This window comes from Varanus komodoensis, unplaced genomic scaffold (genome assembly GCF_004798865.1).
Source record: "Varanus komodoensis strain SLA01 unplaced genomic scaffold, ASM479886v1 scaffold22, whole genome shotgun sequence".
Classification (NCBI taxonomy): domain Eukaryota; kingdom Metazoa; phylum Chordata; class Lepidosauria; order Squamata; family Varanidae; genus Varanus; species Varanus komodoensis.
The window spans coordinates 13346805-13370533 of NW_025335606.1; the positions used below are offsets into that span (position 1 = coordinate 13346805).

The following is a 23729-nucleotide window of genomic DNA, read 5'->3' on the forward strand; positions in this document are numbered from 1 at the left end:
TGTATAACTGGAATGTTCACTCCGGTTGGCAAAGGGTGGATTCCATTGGATCAGGGTGGATTCAATTAAAATCCTTGACGTTAAGAAGCTGGTAACTGATTCCACATAACTAACCAGTTCTTAGCGCTTCTGAGTCACTGTGATAATTCATTATACCACAGAGCCCTAACATTTATGCAGCTGGTCTCATTAACACAAAGCGATTAGTACTGCATTTCATCAACAGTAGTAGGAAGACTCTCTTGCTTGGGAAGCTATGCAAGGGAGGGACTGAAACTTTTGTATGTCCCACAGGGAATGGTAAGCTGCTTGGCCTGGCCTTCCCCAACCTGGCGCCCCAGTCCGTCAGAGAGAAATCCTACTATCCCCAGCCAGCACAGCCAGTGTCTATGGGAGTTATAGTCCCATACAACTAGAGAGCACTAATATCACTGTCCCCAGAATGATCTATCAATTTCTTAATGCCCATATCAGTTCTATGATGCAGGATGGATATGGATGTCCCTTTTCAAGGAAAAAAAAAACTGAGTCTGCTTCCACACTGTACTTTGTCAATGCCACTCTTAAAATGAGCCACCCACAGAACCCCAGAGATGACCTGACCAGCAGAGAACAGAGCAAAGCGACCCCTTCACAAGATGTAGACACTCTGCTTCTCTAAACACCATCAGAGACCACATCAGTCTTTTTAGTGGCTGCATCGCATGAACATCTCGTGCTCTGCTGGGGTTCAATTAAGGCAGCAAGCCAGGTTCCTTTCATCCTGTACTTCCCCCCTTTCAGTTTTCTTTTTTTGCAGGGGAACCTCATTGTGGGACACTCTGTGTGTACAATGAATTTCACCTGATTGTGGCTCAAAACCATCCTGCTCTTCTTCCTTTCCTTTGTAGTCAATCTTTACTTGAGTGAGCAGCAACAGCATGGAACACCATCATACCAGGACACTATCAATAATCTTAGTATAACCATTGAGCAAGTAGAGTTGGAAGGGGCCTGCAAGGCCACGGAAGAGTCTTAAACCCACTCAGAACATGCAGAGGATGTCCCACAACTGCACCATCTACTCCAAACTCATCCTCCATCTCACTTTTAACAGGCACATTGTATCTATTGTATTCCAGGTAGGCCTAACTCAGGGGTGTCAGGTTGGCCTGAGGGTCAAAACTGGCCTCTGTGTGGGGTCCCTATCCAATCCTCTGGATTTCCCCAGATGGCCAGATCCCCTTCCCCTGGCAGTACCCCATTTCCCTGGACTGTTTGGTGCTTCACTGCTCTCCCCCCTTTCTAAAAGGCTGTCAGTTACTGCACTCAGAACTTTAAGCTGAACTATACTGATGTTGGGGCTATTTCAGGCCCACCCTATTTGCTTCTGATGCTGCCTTTTTGCATTCTGCCCTGACCACCACTGGAATATGCCCACTGAAAGCTTCTCTGAAAGTGAATTTATCCCTGGAACTGAAAGACGCTTGACCGAGGTCACTAACACATATATGCCTATGTACATATATACTTACGCCGAGTTTACATCCAACACACTTTAAGGGAAAAATATAATAATATCTTAGGCTCTGACACATAGAACATTTCTGTACTGTGGTATCCTAAGAGAGCTATGTAGGCCATTGAACTCAAGATGTAAGATGAAGCCACTAGCCTGGAATAGCATGGACTTTGTGGGAGCCCATGTATGGAACTGACGGGAAACACAAATAAAACTGACCTTCCGACTCTACATTTATGGAGCCATACTGAGGGGAAGGAGGGTCAGCAGGGCCCTGACCTCATTTCCAAAAGCAGCACTACCCCCTTCCTGAAGTTATCCTGATATATGTCCATCCTCATACTTAACTGGAATTATTCTCCAATGATTTCCCTAATAGAGTTCTAATATGCAAAACAAAACACACCCTAGGCCAGCCTTTCCCAGACTAGAGTTTTCAGATGCAATTGGATTATTATTCCCATCATCCTGACTATTGCCTCTCCTGGCTAGGATGAAGGGAATTGAAGCTCGACACCTGGGGACACTAGACTGGGAAAGACTGTCCCATAACTGCTGATTGACTCTGGAGCATAACATGGCGGTGTTAAAGGTCCGTCTCCCTGGACAAGACACAGTTCAGCTTCTCCTGATGCCTCCATATAGGAGGGCAGCCTGAAAAAGGATGACCCTTGATTCCCTGGCATCTGAGCCACAGGTGTCAGTTGTGAGGTTGGTTGATCTACAAGGACGTCTGTCTCTTGCCCTCAGCAAGAGAGTTAACATAAGACCTCTGAAATGCAATCTCTTAAAAGGGAGATGTCACCAGGCAAAGAGGGGCATATTCAGAAGGGAAAAAATGGTTATTTTAAGCTCCTGTTTGGAGGCAAGTGCCATGCACAAACATCAAGTCACTGGATCAGTTAACCCCACCCCCACCTCCAGGCAAGAGCAATGAATGGCTCTCAGCTGCACTCATTCAGCTGAAAGTGCACGGGCTGTTTTCAAATCATAATTGTAATTGCTAAGTGGCCTAATCAGTCATTTAATGTAACAAATTCCTGACTTCTTCAGTTGCAAAAGGCCTGAAACAGAAAAAAGAGATCATAAATGGGACCAGACCATATCCCACTGACAACTGCCTCCCCTGCCTGGCATCCCCCTTCCAGGGTTCTGATCCAACACATCTAGGGGGTCCCTGGTTGGGGAACATTAACCTAGAGCATCTCCACCTCAGCTGGAAACGCATGCCTATTTGGCAAGCTGAAACCAGTTTTTGATCAGAAAGCTACATGCCCTGTGCTGGGACCTTGGGAAAAGGAGCGCTGAGATTTCGCTGGGAATGAATCTGTTTGAACCTGCTGGCTGCCTCAGAGAATTGCAATTCCCACACCTGAACACTTTGTCAACAAATTGTTTTTAAAGGAGCTCAAACCTCACTACAGAAAGGGCTGAACAAGATAGTCCATTGAAGATCAGCAGTTCAATTTCTTCTGAAATTTGTTTCCTTTTTTAACAGCAGGCCCAGGGAATTGTCTTAACGGCTGGGAAAGCTACATTTTGGAGATGGTGTTCAAACCATTTTTCCTTCACCACTTCCCCAGACTAACCTGAAGCATCCTCAAAGATACAAAAGCAGGAAAAAGCTGGTGTTAGTTCTGTGGAGAGAAAGGGGCAGGTGTGTTTTTGGGCACAGAACTTTAGAGTTTTCTGCTCCTGCATCTCTTCTAGTCTGAATTTCAGAGAAAGAGTCTTCTGCCTCCCTCACATACATCCTGGGAATATCTACATTTCTGGCCAATTTGCTTGTTCTAACACCACCAAATAATGATTCCGACAAAGAATAAAGTGGACACCACACCAAAGCCACACAACTTTCCACCTGGAAAACAAAAAAAGGCAGTGATTTTTTACCTTGTGGAGGCTGAACCTTTTTCTACCAAGAGCCAAGGTCCATTTCAAAGGCGCTCTCAGGGGCTGCCTTCCTGTGGGGGTGGGGCCAAGGCATAAAGGGGTGGGGCCAAAAATCACCCATACACCTGCACATTTGAGCTTCAATAGGATAGGCACAAGCCAAGGGACAAATGTGTACAAGCCAGGGGACCACTCAATGACTAGCAACTGGGGAAAGATAACATCAGCACTGAGGGAAACCTGGAAGGCTGGCGTTTGCTCCTGCAAGGCCTGAGATGGCCTGCAGGGCAGAGGCTTGGAACCCTCATTTGGACTAACAGCAGAAGCAACAGAGCTGCAAAATAGCAGCCTCCTGAGCCAAGTGCGATGAAGGCAGGCACAGAGAGTGTTCCACCTAGCAACAGTATAGGTGGGACCAAGAGACACAGAGAAAGAGCCCCCCTATTTCCAGCCCTCATGTCCAATTTCTGAAAGTGCCTCTTGCGTGGGAATTCTGCTCTCGTTTCTCCTCTCCCACGGTTCCCCCAGTTTCTCACAGCAAGGCACTGACTGCAGCCGTTACACCATGTCCTGAATCTGCAACAATCCGATCCCTCCACCAGTCCTCCGGCACCTTCCAGGCTGGAAACTGTATTGCACCATAAGTTTCACAAACGAGAAAGAGCATATTTCATCAGGTGCATGAGGCCATGGGCTGTAATCCAAGAAAGCTCAGAATACAATAAATGTGAGTCCTGAAGGCGTCACAGAACTCTTTGTTGCTTCTGAGAGAACAGGACAATGTAGTTATTCCCCTGAAACCAAGTACACCAGTTGCCAAATAACTAACGTTACCAGCAATCCTTTCTCTCCAGTTCCCCTTAAATTTCAGAGAAGAGCATACAGAAGAGCAGGCAGAGACTTGTTCTTCCATGTTCCAGGGACCTCACTGAAGCATAACTTGAAGTTACACAAGCCACTCCTTCAGGCTTTCTACAGTGCAGGGATTTTGTAGCTGACAAGTCAAGCTGCTCTTCAGCCCCTTCCCATGACCCCTGCCAACCAGGGAGCTTAGTCAATCCAAATCGCCTGAGCAAGGAGTGTATGACCCAAACAATTCACACACTATAGCAGATGCAGACGTCTGGGCATAACTGAACCTGTTGATTTCACTTTCTCGCAGTTCATTTTTCTAGTCTTACATTTGGCCCATCCTGTACTTTGAGAACTTTCCCATCTTACATTTGTCCTGAAATTTCAGTGTTTTTTTCAGTTAACATAAAAATTCATATGCATTTATGCGTTCAATTCTCTTAATCCATGCATTTGTGTACAAAATATTGGTTTAATACAATCAGGAAGCAGTTTTGCTAATATAATGATATTTTCATGAGAGAGAGAGGTGCATTTTTCCCTAATATATGTATTTTTGTACATATACAAGAAAGTACTCTGACAGGAGAACTCTGTTGCCAAATTCAGAGAAGGAATCTGGTTTGCATATTGGTTCAGAAGTTCAGAAGTGCATATTTGGACTGCAAGTTCACATTAAAATGCACTCCAAATACATCTTTCCTACATTCTTAGCATCAGTGCAACAGCCTCAGCACACAGAAGCAATGCTCAAGGCCAGCACTGAAGACTTTAAAAAAATGGTTGCCACAGGCCAAGGTATCAATTCAAACTTTGGGGTTAATGTAAGTGGGCAGGTTAAAGTATGCTTTCATAACCCAGATAGCAATGCAAACTGGCAGTTGCCTGTACTGTTGTCCAGAACATGTAGTAATACCCTGAAAAAGCCCCAGGGTAAGAATATCATAGACTGGAAAATGCTGGACAAACCACTAAAAATAGCCAACTGTTTATATCAGATTGCTTGCACGCGTTTATCTTTTCACTGTGTTACAAAGGAAAGGAGAGGGTGCTCATTCTATCACTTCTAAATGTTGCCAGAGGACAGAAACAATAGAAAGATAAACAATAACAAATCAGAATGCTTCACGATTAAGCATCGCACTATCTCACTTCTCCCACACAGGCAAAGTGCTAATTGATGCTTGTCTCTGGCAGTAAATCTACATACCTACCACACCAGAACCCCCTTTTGGATTTCTAAATTGGAGCCGAGCGATGTTTACTTATAACGACATTTCAGCAATTAATTCAATCTGTCATTTTCTGTTTTGCAGGGCTTGCAGGAACTCAGCAAGCAGGCAACACCTGTTTTGAAAGATAATATGCACACGTTCTAAAAGACAAATGAGTAGCTAATACTTTACCTGCTGGAATAATAACTTTTAATGAATGAGTCATACTACAGAGCAGCAGCATCCAATCTTGTTCCTGTTCAACCACGCAGACACAGATCTCCCAGCATCTTCCAAAGTTCCTTGCCATGATGGAAAGCCTAGTCACTCTTATGAAAGATCACAGCCCTTTTCAAGTGCTCACTTCCAAATAGGTGAAGGGGCCTCCAGGAGCCTGTGAGCAAAGCTCCACCCCTTTCAAGATGCATGGGCCAGCTGCCAGCTGATGTGCACAGGAAGGAGCTGAATGAAGCTTCTTCTCCACATATAGGTTTCCAATATGGGAACAGAGACTCTTGATAGGGATTCCCATGCAGAAAATCCCATGTGTGAAGAAGGTGCCCTCTTCAGACTCAGCCAGCTGCACATCATCTCAAAAGCCTTGTTGCAGATCAAAGTCTATGTAGTCCAGCATCCTGCCCACACAATGGCCAACCAAGTGTCCTGTGGAATTCCACCATGTTCCCAACAGCTGGCGCACATACAAGCATATTGCTTCTGGTTCTAAAGGTGACATATTAGCCATCAATCCCCTTCTAAAGCTGTCCACATTGGTGGCCCTCACTACAACTTGTAGAATTCAATCCCATACTTCAGCGTTGTGTGAAGAATGTCCTTTTATCTGCCGTGGATTTCCCACCGATCAGCTTAATGGGACATCCCCAGGTTCTAAAATTTTGCAAGAGGAAGAAAAATGTCTCCCTGTCTACTTTTTTGACATCATGAATCATTCTCTACACATCTGCCATATTTTTCCTTGCTTGCCTTTTTTTTTCTAAATTAAGTTATTTTAGCTGTTATAACCTTTCCTCAAAAAAGAGTTGCTCCGTTCCGTGATCTCTGACCTTTTCTGCACTTTTCCCAGCTCTACAATATCCTTTGTAGGTGTGGTGACCAGCATTGTGCACAGTATGTCAAGTGTGCTTTCACTGCAGATTTATATATGAGTAATATGAAACCAGTGGCTTTATTTTCAATTCCTTTCCGAATTATGCCTAAAATGGAGTTTGCCTTTTTCAGAGCAACTGCACACTGGCTTGATATCCACTACAATTCAGATTTCTCTTTCTTGGTCACTCACTACTAGCTCAGATCCAATCAGCAGGTATGATGTTAAGATATTTTGCCCCCGCATATATCACCTTGGACTTGCTTAACTGGAAATACATTTACCATTTTGATGCCCATTCTTCAAGTTGGGGAGATGTTTTGAGAGTTCGTTGCAGTCCTGTTTGTTTTAACCACCCTAAATAATTTGGTATCATCTCAGACTGGCAACTTCACTTCTGACTGCTACTTTGATATTATTTATCAGCAAGTTGGAAAGCATTTGTCCTAAATACACTGGCCCTCTGTGGGATTCCGCTGTATACACTGCTTCACTGGGAGAATTCTCTATTTCTACACTCCACTTTCTGTTCTTTAACCAGTTACTGATACATAAGAGGATATCTCCTCTTTTTCATGACTTCTACATTTGCTCAGGACTTTTTGCAAGTCCAAAAGTTAGTGAGACAGGACTTGTCTTTGCAGAGGCCATGTTAATTTTTTTTCCAACAGGGCTTGTCCTTTTATATGCCTACTAGTTTTATCTTTAATAATGCTTTCGAACAATTTACCTGGAACAGATGTTAACTGGTCCGTAATTTTTCAAATCCCTTTTTAAAAAATGGCATTACATTGCCCATAATCTTGTCCTCTGGTACAGAGACATATTACATATTTTTGTTAGATCTCAATTTCAAATCTGAGTTCTTTAAGAAGTCTAGATTTTTAAAAATATATGTATGTCTATCCCACCTTTTACACCTGGACTGATTTATTAGCCATCAAATTACCAGTATGGTTTAAAACTTAATTTTTGCCACTCCTATTTGGTTCAGTCCCTCAGTCTCCCTTCTTGAAAGCATCAGTAAAGCACAAGTCCTACAACTTCAGCAGTGAAGATGAATGAACGAATTCATTTAGCTTCTCAGCAGTCTCCTTATCCTGCTTTAGTACTCCTTGAACTCGGTTGTCATCAAAAAGTTTTGCAGCATCAAAGGGCACAGCTAGACCTGTGTGTTCCTGGAAGTCCCCTCATGAATGCCAGAAGATGCCTCAGGTCATGTCGATTACTTCTAAGAATGCACCCTGACATTGATGGCCAGCAAGGAAGAGCAAAGAACATTCCAGCAGATACCCACTAACAAGAACTGCTTGGCACTGCTCCTCCTCTTCCCTATGCACTTGCCCCAGTTTACCAAGCAATCCTTTCAATGAGGAGAAAGACTCTTTGATGCCACTGTTCACTTGCTCTCTGCCTGTCACAGTGATGAGAAAGACGGCAAGGAGTTGAGGCAGCTGGAGAAAATGGCACTGAGAAGGTAGATTTACTGGGGAATTGGACCCATTGAGCTTGTTTTGCCCTAACAACCCTCAAAAGCTTGGAGGCAGCACACAGACAATCACGTTACAATATGCTGCCACATTTTGGCTTATGCAGAATAATCCAGCATATCCTAAATTAAAGGTCATATCCAAATCCCTTGTAATACAAGGGGAGGAGATAGCCTTGCTATGGTAAGAATGTCCTGGCTTGGGAGGAGGTGGGAATTGTAACTGAAAGAGGACGAAGAGGAGAAGCTGTGCCAGGAATTCTAACCAAAGAAGGCCCTTTCAGATCAGGGGTCCTCAAACTCTTTCAATAGGGGGCCAGTTGAAAGGCGGCGGCTACATGGGCAGGCCGGTGGGGGGGGGGCCTGGGCGCGTGGGCTCGTGAGGCGTCATCGGGTGCACGCGAGGTGGCGTTGGGCACGTGCGGCGGAGGCTCACTCGCTCGCTCAGAGATCTCCCAGCGAGTCCAAAACCATCTCCGAGCAAGCCACTGCCTCCAGCCCGCGGCGAGCGAGCGTGCGCGCGCGGCAGGTGGCAGCGGCTTGCTTGCTCGCTCGGAGATGGTTTTGAACTCACTGGGAGATCTCCCAATGAGTTCAAAACCATCTCCGAGTGAGCAAGCCACTGCCTCCCACCCGAGGGCGGGGGGGGGGGCGGCGGCATGGGCCGGATGTATGGGCATGGCGGGCCAGATCCACCCCACGGGCCATAGTTTGAAGACCCATGCTTCAGATGATAACAGGTCAACTATTCAACTACCAGAATCCAGACTAAGTTGATGAGTCACAAGCACAAAACAAGAACGAGTTATTGGTGCGGGGCCAGTAACTCAAGCATATGATCTCATCCATAGACTACACATCAAGTCATAAAATGGATTTCATGCTTATATTAGCATATTGCCAAAAAATAAAGCATCTGTAAAATGTTTTCTTTCCTAAGCTATCTTCTGATTGCCAGCTAGGAAAAATAATACCTTTACAGATACAGTGCATTCTGAAACTTCAGTTTTGACACATTTCTATTGTTTTCTCCTTACCTAGCATAAGTAAAATGTAAAGTTCTGAGATATGGAGATAATATTCTCTTTATAGGCTATTCGTACCCTTTCAGTAACTATATAGGCTGGGCCTTTCCAGGTTCTCCTTGAATAGCAGCACAGCAGTGGCATTTGATAACAGCGCTATCAATGGCTACTGGCCACAATAACTAAAGTTGCAAGCCTATGCATATTTAGACAGAAAAAATTCTTATAACTCCCAATGTACCCAGGCTGGGATTGCACCCTAAATCAATGTTCCATGTCCAAAGGAAGCAGTAAATTCCTGAAGACTGCAGACAGGCAACAGATAGGGGAGCTTTCCAGAAGTAACAGTCTGGGTAGCCTAGAAGGATTGTTGGTCTAGTTAGAAAGACAAAACTGGACTAGAAGGATTGTTGCTCTAATTTAGTAAGACAGTTCCTTTGTTCAGTTCTGAAAGCCATAACAGCTAGTGATACCAGTTGAGTTTTCTCTTTAACTGGTTCAAAATGGACATCCTATTAGTCTGTAATACAATAAGAAGCAAACATTATTTCCTTGCCCTTTAAATGAAGCCTCTCTCTAGTCCCTTCAATTCAGGTATACATGGAGTTTTCATTTAGCTATTGTTGTTGTCTCCCCCACCCCATCTCCCACCTTTAAAAGACTGGATGATGTGAATGCCAGGATTCAAAAGCTGGTGGAGAGCCCAGCATACAACACAGAAATGCTTCCTTAAGAAGTATGGATCCTACTCTGCAAATTAGCATCACCACCATATTTGGTCCCACTCCCAAATTAATAGCAAGGAATATTTAAAACAGGCATTTTAATGCAGACTGTTGGTTGTATTTACCAGAATGGCCAAGGAGGCAATATCCAGAACTGCTTGATATTTCATTAAAAAGAATGGTCTCTTGTATTAAGTTTACAGATCTGTGGAGTTGCACAGAAAAGCTACACAAAACTACATTTGTCTAACTACTGATTACCCATTACAAGTGGGTAATCAGTAGTTAGACAAATGACAACATCCACTGAAATTCATCATAGCAGTGGCTTCTAGAATTGTGGTAAATTTGACCTCATTTTTCTTTATTTTTGCTCTCATATATGTGCAAATCTTCAGTACAAAGTGGGAGAATGCAGATGCTGCATTCAGTCAGTAAAGTGGATTGCGTTTCATGACAGCAGTAGGATTTCCTGATTTCCATGGCAATTTCTTTTTGCACAAATATTTACGTATGCCTTACTTTGGCTTTCATGGTCCGATCAATTGAGGATTTTCTTAATTAACTCTGCCAGACCAAAGTGAGAGCAGCTTTTATGAAACAGGCATTTGCCCTTAAGAGGAAATCGCTATCTTATTTCCACTATAACAACATCAAAGGGCCCACAGAAAAATTTTCTGTCTCTCTAATTTTTGTTTGCATTTGATCAAGCTCCTTATCCCATTACTGGTCCTGCAGAGCAATTCAACCCCATATTTACATCCATTTCCTCTTCCCCAGTTTTGTAAACAATGTTTCTGTGGGTTGTTGCTTAAGAAGAAAAGACTTCCAAACTGGTATACTCCATATGAAGAGATATGAGTCAGTTGTTTAGCAATTTAAATAATATGCCTACATTTACTGGATCAATGAAGCTGAACTACCTTTACAGGACAGGAAAAAAGCCATGTACTACTTAACTTCTGACTTGCTCATTCATGTGCCTTTATAAAGTAAATGTAGGCTGGGACAAGTTCTACACAGAATAGCTCATTACATTAAATTGCTTCCATCCATACTGCAGAGAACCACCTTTAACTGAAGGAGAAGCAAATTAAGGGCACAATAAAGCCCTAATTAAGCAGAACATAACACCTGGAGGTGGGGGAGCAGTAGTGCTACTGAACCTCTGATGTTCACTTGCTCTCTGGTGGGTGGGGTCAAAAGGGGGCGCTGCCAAAGATCCCAGCCAATGGCAGTTGGAAGCTTTAGAAGAGGCACAATTCACTTTTGGAAATGAGGGGAAATGCTGCACCAAGGCTGGGAAAACCCCAGTCACTGTCGGCTACCTGTGCAACCCCAGAGGGACTCGACTTGGTTCATGTGCCTGAGATCCCATGACCCTGCTTTAAATAGTGTAGTCCTGATATTAACTAAATCCCACTGAGTTCAGTGGAGCTTCCTGCCAGATAATCGGACACAGAACCACAGCCTAAAACCTCCTGCATTCAGTGAGAGAGAAATAAGCATGCACTTGAAAATACTGGGGCTCATAACTGCTCAGCTTAGCCTGATCAAACCGTTTTAGAATAAAAATAGCATCTATCTCTACCACATACATGTAATTATTGCAATGTATTTAACGGCTTCCATGTACCTTGTGCTTTGCAAAATATAAAAGGACAGTTATCTGCCCTGAGGAGCTCACATTCTAAAATGCATTAGAAGGGTGATCGCTGAAGCAGACGACCGAAACGGAGGCTGAGAACGTGTGTTTATTTCACTGACGCGTGTTCTGGCTTTAGATGGGCACCATCGTGGGCATGCTTGGGGGGAGACAGGCGCAATCGTCACCCGATGCAGAGTTTGCGACCTGAGGCAATTTTTTTCTGAAATTTCAGTTTGTGACCCTATTTGGTCATGAACTGAGGCGTTCGTGAGCCGAGGTACCACTGAACACACACAGAAAAGTACATGGGTATTTCTTTTTCTGGCAAGCACAAGCGATTGCTGGGCTTTGATTGTCACATCTCTTTATATCAAACACTTGTCCCTGGAACAACAACTTAGCTTTCCCAGACAGTGACAGCTGATTCAGACTGCCAACATTTCTAAAGCTTTGCCCTCCTCTCTCTGCACATTTCCTCTGTTCCCTGAAGTGGTCAGACACCAAAAAGTCAGAGTTCCCAACTACAAAGCCCCAGGTTCCCTGGACACATCATATGATGACGATTCTTATTATTTCATTGATGCCAAAGCTGTCTAGGCAGTTCACAGAAGATTAAAAAGCTAAGATACAATATAAAACATAAAAAATAATTTACAAAAACTATTTTAAATGCTCAACAATAAAAATCACAAGACCAGTTCAATGCTTATCATATGATGTCAAATGTCTGGGGGTAGAATGAAGTCTTCACCTGGTGCTGGAAAGTTGATAATATTGGTGCCAGGTGGATCTCAGTGGGAAAAGCATTCCACGTTCAGGAGCCACCATCAAAAAGGTCCTCTTTGTCGCCATCCTCTGAACCTTCCCTGCACATATTACTTCTGGTCCAGCTTTCCAGGCATGACATTAAAGCATCCAAGCAGCTGGAACAGCAGCAGAAAAGGACACTTGTGCACGGTTAACACTTTAAGTGCTTGCATTTTAAAGAATGCAGCAGCCTCAGCTCTCATCATGGCACACACACCTCCTGCCTCATCTCAACAGGCTTCCCATCCCTATTTTCCAGGGCAGGACTGTGGCTGTGGCAGAGCACCTGCTTTGTATGCAGAAGGTCCCAGATTCAATTTCCAGCTAGGAAGACTTCTGCCTAACACTCTGGAGAGCCACTGCCAGTCAGTGTTGACCGTACTAGATGGCTAATGGCAGCTGCCAGCGTCCTCTGCCATGTCTTACAGATGGTCTGATCTTAGAAGGAAAGTCTTCCCACCACATGGAGATCTAGACTCAAACGTTTCAGCACCGACTGCTCCTGTTCATGGTTCCAGCCAGCCAGCCAACCATGCTCTCTTCCGTACCCCACTCACCCTCCAGTTTCCTTCACTCTCCTCCCAACAGATACTCACAGTTCTGCAGCTACTGAGCATGTTCAGTCCTTAAAGGCCTGTTTGGAGGACCCCCCCCCCCCCGCATACACACACTTAGGGGACTTTTTGCATAAAGATTTGATGTCCTTCCACTAACCTTGCAAGTTCCCCTTGAACCTGTTGCCACCTGTTGCATCTGGGGGAAGCCATTTTGGCTGTGTCAGTTTATTGTCAGCATACTGAGGGCCAACCCTGCATGATGCAGGCTGCATTACACAGTGGAACAGGAAGAGAACCAAAACACACTGCCCCAGGTGGCTCACTGCTGCCCCCTGCAAGGGATCTGGAGAGCCCTGCCAGCTCCTCTCCCACTGCATTTCCAACAGCGAGAAGGGGATCGGTGGGGCTCCCATGAGCAACCTTGTGGGGACAGCACCAGCCCCCACCATTGCTGCTTCTTGCTAAGGGGCAGCAGGCCTACCTGGCTGACCAGCCAGCTGGCTTGTCCCTGGCCCTTGTCCCTTCCCTTGTCATTGCTTGCTGGTGGGGCTTCTAGGAGAGCTAAGCTGCCTGCAAACTGGGGCACAAGGCAGGGGCGAGCGAGATAACAAACAATAAACCAGCTGGGTGGCCAAGTGGGCAAGCTGGCTGAGCAAATGGCAGGGAGAGGCGTGAACGCCTGGCCCACTCGGCCTGCCTACCACTGCTGCACCTCCCTGCACCACCTTGCTTGAGGTGGCCAGATATGCTGGCCCAGGCTGGAGTGTACTGGCTCGGCGGGGATCCACGGCTCTGAGTAAGCACAGATAAACCACAGAAATCTGATACTGGACAGGTGGCAGCACTCAGCATCCCCAGTATCTCAAAAGGAGAACCTTCTCGGCCTTTCTGGCTGTAGAAGAGGAGGCTCTTGAGTGCATTAGCAAAGCTTGGAAGGCAGAAACACACACACACATGTGAGCAAAGAGTATTTCATGCTCCCACAGGTGCTGCTGCATCTGTAAGAAGGAATTGCAACTGGGGGGAATTAAATCTCTTTCCTACCACTCCTCTCCCCAAAGATCAGACTTCCAGAAGAGAAAAAGGATGCTGAGGCATTCTGCAGGATACAAGCACCAGCTCTCCTCATACCAAACAGCCCCGTGCAGCAAAGGGAGAGGATGCTGGTTGGACTTTTTGGCAATCCCATCCTGCAGCTGGTGCAGAACTCATGGGAGACTGCATCACAGCTGAAGGAAATACATGAAAATCTCCTTAAACTGCATAATCATGCTTTGTATTTCCAAAGCCCTGGACACATATCTCTGCACCATTGCTTAGGTAGCAAAAGCATCACTTGTGTGACACCCTGGAGATTTGCTAAAGTACGACTTTATTAAAAATCTGGGATTGAAGAAGACAATGAAGCAGCACACTCAGCAGGTACAAACTGTTGGACCTGGTACTGGAATGTGGGCTTCAGCAGAGGCCAATTACACCAACCTCTAGTCCTGCATCCAATAAAACTGATTCTCAGTAGATGTAGGACAGAAAAAGGAAAGCATGTTTATACATTTAGAGACTGTGGGATTCACTTCAACGAAAGGTGATGGCCTCTAGGTTGCATGGCCTTTTTAAAAGGTTTGATAAAAAAAATAGTTAAAGGAAAGGTCGGCTAATCGCAAGAGCTACACTGAAGCTCCTTCTGGGAGGCATTTGGGTGGTTTCTGCTGGAAACGGCATCCTGAACCAAGTGGTACCTCGGCCAGAACCACTAATATGCCTTATCAGGTCTGGATAGCTGCCTTCTTCAATTCTGATCCTCTGGATTTTACAAGTGAAAGAACATCTGTACTTTCCCACCACAAGTGTGCTCTGCAAAGAACAGTTAAGGGATGTTTAAGATGACAGGCAGCGATCTTCAACCACCACCAAGCATGAGAGTGAATAAAAGGAGGCTAATTAAGTCATCACAAGATTGGATTCCACCTGACTTTTAAGGAGACCCCATGGGGCATTGCTCTAGTTGAGATCAACACTGACCTCAGCCTGTTTCATGGCCCTGATGAAGTAAACTCTTGCCCGTGACAACTCACGTCACTCATAAACCACAGCACTTTTTGTCAGTTTGAATTATACAGTTCTTGCTTAAGGGCTGTACAACCAAATCTGCAAGCGGAGGGTAGCAAGGGAGCGCTCTGACTCACAGGTAGGATGGAGGAACCGGCTGAATTATTCAGGCAGGAGTGTCTGGGAGCGCCATGCACTGAAGAACATGCCAAAGCAAATAGTGTGCTAATCCCCATGGATGCATCCATCTAGCGTGAGGGTTTTATTTATTTTTCAAAGTTCTACACAGTAGTAGGAGTTTGCTAATAGAAAATTCAACATATGGAAAACAAATCTTAAAGCTGTAATAAAGGTAAAAAGGCATCATAAAAATGATAAAAGTCCAAGTGAGACGATGTGAAATTAAGCACTGCCTAACTAACACAGCATACCTTTATTCTGTGCTATGACATGTCAGTAAAAAGGGCCTTATTTTATCATTTCAGCTGGATAGTGAACCAATCAGGATTGGCTGGAGAGCACTAAAGTGGACTGAAATGCATTGTGTGGTTGCATCTTTTATGGTTCCGCTTAATTTTGCTTCAAGGACAATCTGTGGTAGATGACAAGGCTAGGATGAAAGAAGGATATGAAGATTTTCACCAAGACTTTTTCCGGCACCTGCTTTTTGTCAGCATGGAAAGCTGAATAATTGTCCTTCTCCCCAGGAACTGCTGCAAAAGGGGATGAAAGTGCTTATGGAGGAGCCACTGCCCTGAAGGAGCTTTGTTTGCCTTTAGGGATGTTCCAGTGATTGCTGTGTGATCCCTGATTGGTTGGAGAAACTCCTAAGCATGAAAAAAGGATGCTGAAGCAGCAGCACAGTAAGAGAAACGGTGATAGCGAAGTTTTTTTTGCTGGGTAGAAGTGAACATCCATAAATATAAGGGACCCCCATCCCCAAGATTTACTCTGTCTCTCTCTCTCTCTCTCTCTCTCTGTCTCTCTCACACACACACACACACACACACACACACACACACACACACACCTAAAACACTACAAACAGCAAAACAATGAATAGGGTGATGGGTTCAGAAACTAGCTTCATTTTATGTGCAACTAATTTGGCTTCCAAAAGGCATCACTGTAAAGCAATTAACCTGGCATAACATAAGCAAGTTTTCTGCTCACAATGCACAGCAATGCATCAGAAGCATTCTTTGCTTGTTCAGATTATTCACACAAAAATGTAGGCTTTTCAAGTTATTATTTAGTTGGGGAAGGAAGGTAGGAAAGAAAGGAAGTCGTATGTGTCCCTGAACAAGCCATTCCATAGCATGACAAATAGCATAATAAGACAGAAGAATAATTTTGATTACTTTTCACACTTTCCAATAAGCTTAGGATACTAAAGGAGCTGGAATGTCACAAACCACTAATTGGCTAATGCACACCCTCCAGTATTTGCCAGATGAGAAAGGAACACTCATTTTGATGCAGGAGACTAAAAAGCAAAAGGCATGAAAAATCTCCTCTATGAATTCCGCTGGTTCCTGCAATCCACTGCATATTCTTAAAAGGACCCTCAGAGGTGCATATTTTCTGTCAATTACGTTCTCTTAGCTGGCCATCTGAATATGGTATTTTAGCACTTTGTAACCACTGTGGAATTCTGGCATATTCAATGCTACAGAGTTATATGGAGCAGCTTGCCACCAAATTTCATCAGCAAATCAATGCTTAGAAGATGGTGGGAGGGATTCTATTGTGGTGCATGGGAAAGGTCCCGAGGCTGAAAATGGCACTTGGATCTCCTGTAGTTTCCCACTCCTGTCAAAAGAATGAGAATTAGGCAGAAAACACACACACACACACACACACACACACACACACACGGAGGAGGGGGGGGGGAGGGGGTACAGAGGGATAGGGGGGATTGTGTGTGTGTGTGTGTGTGAGAGAGAGAGAGAGAGAGGGAGAGAGAGAGAGAGAGAGAGAGAAACAACAATACCAAGGCATGTCATTCTGACCTCAGCTTGCATGGGAGCTAATCTTTTCATCAGACACATCCAATGGATAAATGTTCACAAAAGCTTAGGCCAGGATAACTAGGTTAGTCTTTATAATGCCAGAAGATTCTTAGTTCTTTTTGCGGCAACAGACTAACACTGCAACCCCCCTGGAAAAACAGTACACTGTGCAACCATCAAAAGCAGATGCCCTGCAATACATGACATAACCAACAGGTATGGACCCCATAACACACACACTAATTCTGGAACGCTGACCATCTGGACCAGCCTTGAGAACCTGCTTATTCCAAAGGGGTCAAAGTTGCAGGGGTTTCTCATCAACCTACACTGCAGCTGATGGGGAACAACACGGGAGGCATCAACCTGAAGAGGAAGAGCATCACTCCTCCTCCATCCTCACAGTCACCCAGTTTGACAATGAAGCACCAAACTGAGTAGACCTGGATGTGCAGAAGGCAATTGACTGAGAGAAGAGTTACTGCACAGAGGACCCATTCCTGCCTAATGAGGTGTTGCCCCGTTGGAACTAGTTGACAGCAGAAGATTGGAACAAGAGAGTAGGACAGAGCCAGGTAATCAAGGCACTGGGACACTGAGCAAACAGAATCTAGGGCAGGCAGGACAAATGGGTTAGATCACCTTTCTCCAACCTGGAGCCCTCCAACTATGTTGGACTACAGTCCCCATAATCACCCAGGAGGCACGACTATTTTCTTTGTGGGTGGCAAGAGTTCTAATCCACCAATTCTGCAGATGCTCAGACTGGAGAAGGATGGGTGAGATACTAGCTAGGTACTTGCTATTCCCACCTCATGTGTTTGCAGCAAAAGGCTCGGACAAAAGAAGCACAGACATCCAGGGAGTTATCTAGCATTTTACAGCATGGACTTAGATACTGCATGGAAAGAGCTCTCTTTCCCAGCTCTCATGATGGCACAGCAATGAGAGAAAAACAGTTTAAGACAGTTAGCATATTTAAAATGCTCAGATCAAAGGTATGCTAAAGAGGGTGGCCTCATCACATTGGCCCTGACTTATTACAAGCCCACACACAGAGCTGCTACACCTGCAAAGTTTGACCCCCTTATGTTCAGTGGAAGCAGCAGAGCCATTAGTTATGGCTATGTAGCATATCTTTCCTATGTGGATATGCTCCCACACATGGAAATGAATGGGGTAGACTGCCTATGAAAGAGCAGGGTGTATCAAAGCATAGCTGGGGCTCTGGATCCCCGTGACTAATTCCTAGCTATCTAACTGTATCACGGCAAAGAGATACCTGTGAGATCCACCTTGCTGGTAAAGGCCATGATGCTCAATCCTGTTCTTCAGTAGGACAAGATAACTTGAGACATTCAAAGGATGTCAATAAAAGCTAAACTAACTGAGAAGTCATGCAACAAATACTCCCATGAGGAAGCATCACATTGAAAAGTCCAGATCCAAGCGGAACCCTTGTGATCAAGTGCAGATGATCATGACAGCTCCCTAAATCATAGTTCACAACAGAAAGCAACCTGCAGGAACTCAAGGGCCATCCTCTGCTCTCTGGAGCAATCCCCCCTCCCCTATTTTGCATTAATAATGGTTTAGTATTGCACAGACACTGAACTTAACCATGCTTATATAGAGCCAAATTAGGCACAAATTAGCTGTCAGACTGTTTACACCATTAGCAACTGTATGAAAGTTTTTTTCAAGTAAATTGCAGGGGTGGCAGTGCAGCTTTCATTGGAAGGGACCTTGGAATGGAGATGGGGCCTTCATCCTTTCACCTCCTCCTGTAGTCTCAATCTGGACTGTCCTTCTACACGGCTGCCTGCACTGTGGGAGAAGCTGCCACCAACACAAATTGAGGGTCTTTTCCACACAGCAAACAGCTGGTGCAGGGGGCTCGATTAGCACTGAAACTATAGTGGGATAAAGAATTAAAGCCCCCTCGCCTCCACATCAGTTCCCCAACCCAGATTATGCAATTTATATTAAAATCCATTCACTCAGTTGCTGAATAGTTCTACTTTGCCCCATGGTTACTTTCCTCGTAAACCAGGCTTTGAAACTGTGCTTTGATGTGCGCTTGGGAACCTGGTTATGAGAAATCTGGTTAGTATTAACCATGTTTATTATGGGCACACAAGTACCCAGGTGCAGTTAGGTAATTTTAGCCCCTGGACTTAATGGGCTTACAGAGACCTGCTTTAGACAACCATCTTGTACTATTTCAGTTCTGAAACACACAGTAACATTTCTCTTTGTCCCCAGCCAAAGTTCCACATGCAACAACTGTGTCTACGTTCCTGATAAATTAGAAAAACAGTAAGACTGGTTGCCAGTTTGGACTGAGTACAAGTCTGCATTTTAAATCCATTGCAACACCATGAGTACAGGAATAAAACAGAGTTTGCTCCTCTGCTCTGATGCCCTCATCGCCTGTCATTCTTTAGATGGTCATCAGCTATGGGTCCCTGGACTTTGACCTGCACTATTATATATGTAATGCTAAACCCTGATTCCTCAATACTGGAAGAGATGCGGGATTTACTCTGAAGAAGGGGGAGGATCCTGATTTGCATGCAAACCACAGTTTCTAGGGAGTCAGCATTTTGCCTGCAGTAAACCATGGAATTAATCTCGCCTCATCTGCCTAAACCCTCGATACAAAAGGACAGATAGCAGGCACAGGTGCCTACTGCTTGCCCACATACTGTTGTACAAAAAGATCTGTGGTGTGGAGAAGTCCGGTGAATCATGCCTAGTGAGAATCTGATTCCTGACAGCTTATGAGTCAGTGCTGAAAATTTAGCCTGAAGGGAATTTAACAGCAATATAATTTCCAATGCTTTTCTGAGCTATTAAAAAGTCTAGTGCCCTGATTTTTGCTGAAAAGCTAGAAGCCTTATCCCTTTACGTGTTCATCTCTTGGGACTTTGGTATCCCTTTAATAATTAACAGGAATGGGGCAAATGCTAATTTCAAATAGGAGCTAGAGTTTCATTTTTTGTCAAAAGTTTTTGCATTTGCACAGATGTTGCTCTATTTTCCTTATAAGGCTCTGGGCAACAGTTCCATTATTGATAGCAGACACAGTACTGGAGTTGAACTAGAGAGATCTGCGTGCAAAGCCCTGCTTGAGCATGACGCTCACTGGGTGCCCTTGAATAAGTCACCCTAACCTACTTCAGAGCCGGGCTGCTGCAAGGTTAAAATGGAACGACTCCATGTACACTTCCTGGAGCTGTTTGATGTTAGCTGGGCAGACAGCAATTCAGAAGTCCGATTTAGAAGAATGGTTCACATACTCCACCAATGAGCGAGTGGGGTCATGCCAAGCAGCTCTGCATGGAAGCAGCCCTCACATGTACAGTTGCACACACAAAGACTTCCACATCATGCACCAAGGGGGTCCAGATCACATTGCATTGATTTTATTTCTGCACTATCCAACAGCTGAAGCCCTCTGGGTGCCATATAAGGATTCATAAAGTGCAATGAAATGGAAGCCTTCTTGCAAAATCCTGTTCTTCAAACTAGGACTTCAGAGTGGGTTCAGGATTGAACTCCCATCCCCCTTTAAGAACTACTCCATCTAGAAAAGTATGTCAAAAGCAGATAAAACCCAGGCATTCTTGTGGCTCATTTAGCAATTCAACCAAACAAAGGCAAGAACAGCTGTTTCCAGTGGATTTGGGTTTCGCTTTTAAATAAAACAGTGCCATTTAGTTTTGTGTCCTTTGGGTGCATGAGGTCAGCCCCTTTGCAACAGCATTCCCCATCCTGGTGCCTTACAGATGTTTTGGACTACAACCTCCATCAGCTTCAAGCATGGCCAATGGGCAGGAATGCCACTGCAAAACATCCGGAGGTACCAGGTTGATGAAGGGTTCTATATGTATTTCCCCAAACATGAGCCCCACTCTTTGAACCTCAGGCCTGTAACCAGTCTAAAGGTTTGGAGGGGAAGAGTTGCCAAAAATATTTCTGGGGTGGGGTGGGGTGGGGTGGGGTGGGGGCAGTTCTTTGATTTGCAGAGCTTTAAAGACAACATTTCAAATTGCTTTTCAATTTTTTCTTTCTATTAAATATATAGATCTATATCTATCTATTATGGATATATGGAGATCAGAGAGGAAACACTTTATTTGGGTCCAATGGGACTTGCTTCCTTTTAGGCGTTGTTTAACACTGCACCCTTCAAAAAGAGAAAAATATGGTGCAATCATGCATGTAGTAGGAGGAAAGACCTACAAACTTCAGGGATGGTGGGAGCTGTCGTCCAAAACATATGCAGATCCCTGAGTTGTGTACCTCTGGCTTTGACATAGGGTCACACCTGTGGTCCTTGCCTACCTCTCTGCACACTTCTTTTCAGTAGAAGGGAGTCGGGGGTGGGGCAGGCAGCTAGACCTGTAATATAGCATGCAATAGAATTACCTTGCCCGCATTCTAGCTTTAAATTCTGAGACATTTACTAGTGAATCTACCAGAAATGACAGTAGTTATCTTTTGCTGGATTCTGCTGCACGACGACTACGAGAAAAATGCCAAAGCTTAAATAGAGGCAGACCACTGCAGGACCCGCACACAGACTTTCCGGTTCCCCAGCGACCATAGCTGAACGCTCTGTTACTAAGCACAACAATGCATTTTAACAGACACATGTACCCAACATCATGAAGTCGGGCTGGGAATCAAAGAACCCATTCCCAGCATTTATCTTTACAGCTACCAGCACTGCTAGGCACTAGGATGCAGTTTCGTTAAGTGGTAAAGTTGCTTCAGTTACAGGAGTTAATTCACGACTTCCAATTAAGTTGCACAGCCTGAACCAATAGGCAGTAAGCCCTCCTCACGGCCGACATACTCAGACCTTCAGATTTGCAGCATAAGCACCTAAACTACTCCTAACCTTCAAAATACGGGACTAGCATACTTTAAAGTACAACTATATACTGAATGGTTCCTTTCTGTCCATAGCATGTAATATATACATTAAAGTTATTACTTATCCTGCATGACTATATATTTTCAGAATTAAACAGTAGCCTTTGCTCCCCAATGTGCATTTTTCTAATACAACGATGGGAAACGAGAGAGGGAAAGGTCTTCTCAGACATGAAGAACGATGAGAGCTGAAGCAGCAAAGAAACTCTCTCTCACAAACACACACACACACACACACACAGAGAGAGAGAGAGAGAGAGAGAGAGAGAGAGAGAGAGAGAGAGAGAGAGAGAAGGCAGTTCAGGGTAACAGGTTAACTGCTTTCTAAATTACCTCTTCTTAATGCAGAATGCAACTCTCAAACTTTCCACAAATGAAGTTTCCAAAAGGGAGCGGTTTGCAAACTCACACTTCGTAACTCCTCAGGAACTGTCTTGCAGGTTGAAACAACGTGCTTGCGCCTCCCTGCTATGCTTTCCCTGCTGGAAAATCCTGCCCTGTCAACTGGCAAAGCCCAAATCCCGCTGTGTCAGAAGGAAAAGAACTTCTCTGCATTGAAGCTCAGCTCTCCACCTGCCATTTCACAGGTTTTGTTACTGCGAGGAGGAATGCGAAGCACGCTGGGGTCCTGCCCCGGACTTCCTGTGGATGATCCATGTCCCAAGCGTGCCCCAAGTTTGATTTCGCCTCTTCTTCCTCCACCCCTTTCTGCTTCGCCTCCTTCAGCACAAGCATGCCCCGCCCAGTCCGCCCCGCACATTTTTCATCCAGGAATGCTTCCAGCTAAATGGCACTAATAAAAGAATTATCTCTTGCTTTGGCTAAAATGCAAGAGGAGGCATTTGTTTCCAAGTATTATCTGGCCTGCTTACAGCCGACGTTTAAAAAAATGCAAACAATGTTGGGAACTACTGGGAAAGGGAGCGAAAAAGACACCTGTACCCTATTATATCTGGGCATTAACAGATGGCATTAAAGCCTGTTGAAGCGGCAGTCCTGTAGCTAAGGCTATGTTTCAGACTGCAGATGGATTGCTCATGATTGGAAGGTCCCTGGTAACCCCTCAAACGACCCCCTAACAGGCAAAGAAAACGAACAGTGCAATCCTATGCATGTTTATTGAAAATTAATTCCTCATGTGTTCAGTGGGGCTTAGTCCTAGGAAAGTGGCCACAGGATTGCAATCCAATAGACAAGTATAAGCATTATAGCCTAGGTTTCCCCTTGATAGGCTTGCTTTCTATGTGCAGGGATTTAGACATATATTTTCTTTTACAGTAGGTAATTAATTTAATCATATAATCCCCTCTTGAGGCAATCAAAACACAGGTTTACCATCTCAGCAACAATCAGACTGAAGAAAAGTACAATATTAAAAGAAATGTGTGTCATAAAAAGTATCACGTACTAACATAAATCACCATAGAGTAAGGAACTGCTGCCGCAGTGCCAGCAAAGTTGACTAACAAAATGGGATTCCCTGAAAAACCTGTTGTACCAGCTAACACAGTTGGCATTGCCAGTAGAAGTTTTTTACACTTGCAAAGGGTAATTTATATTTCCACTCATGTCACGCTACTCCTCAAGGCTGAAGACACTTTATAAGCTATATATAGAACAGGCGTCCTTCCTTACTGCACCACTTTCTTTCATCACTGTGTCTTAGGCCCCATGCCATCCAGGGTTCGCCTACAGGTAAGCTGTTGTTGGCTCAGTCCTTCAAAACAATGTACAGTTTTGGCTGTAGAACTGGAGTGTTCAGATATAATCATGGTTTGGCTTGCAGGTGAGGAAGCATTTTTCTCTTGAGGGCCATACTTGATTGAGAGCAGGTAGTCAGGAATCCACCAGGTGGTGAGACCAAAGCCAGTAGAAGGCAGGCCTACCTCCCCCTTTATCTTTCTG

The 23729-nt window shown here is 44.6% G+C and overlaps 1 protein-coding gene across 3 annotated transcripts in view; it reads right to left on the reverse strand.

The window, feature by feature from the left end:
* The window catches only part of PDZD2 (PDZ domain containing 2), a 167312-nt gene that overhangs the window by 93090 nt on the left and 50493 nt on the right, over nucleotides 1-23729 (reverse strand). For 2 of the 3 annotated variants that reach the window (XR_006414850.1, XM_044431369.1), the window contains exon 1: nucleotides 22158-22441. The exons of the other annotated variant lie outside the window; for it this stretch is intronic. The gene's annotated coding sequence lies outside the window, so the exon portion shown is untranslated. Of the gene's footprint in view, nucleotides 1-22157; nucleotides 22442-23729 lie in introns of those variants that run through there. 3 annotated transcript variants of the gene reach the window in all.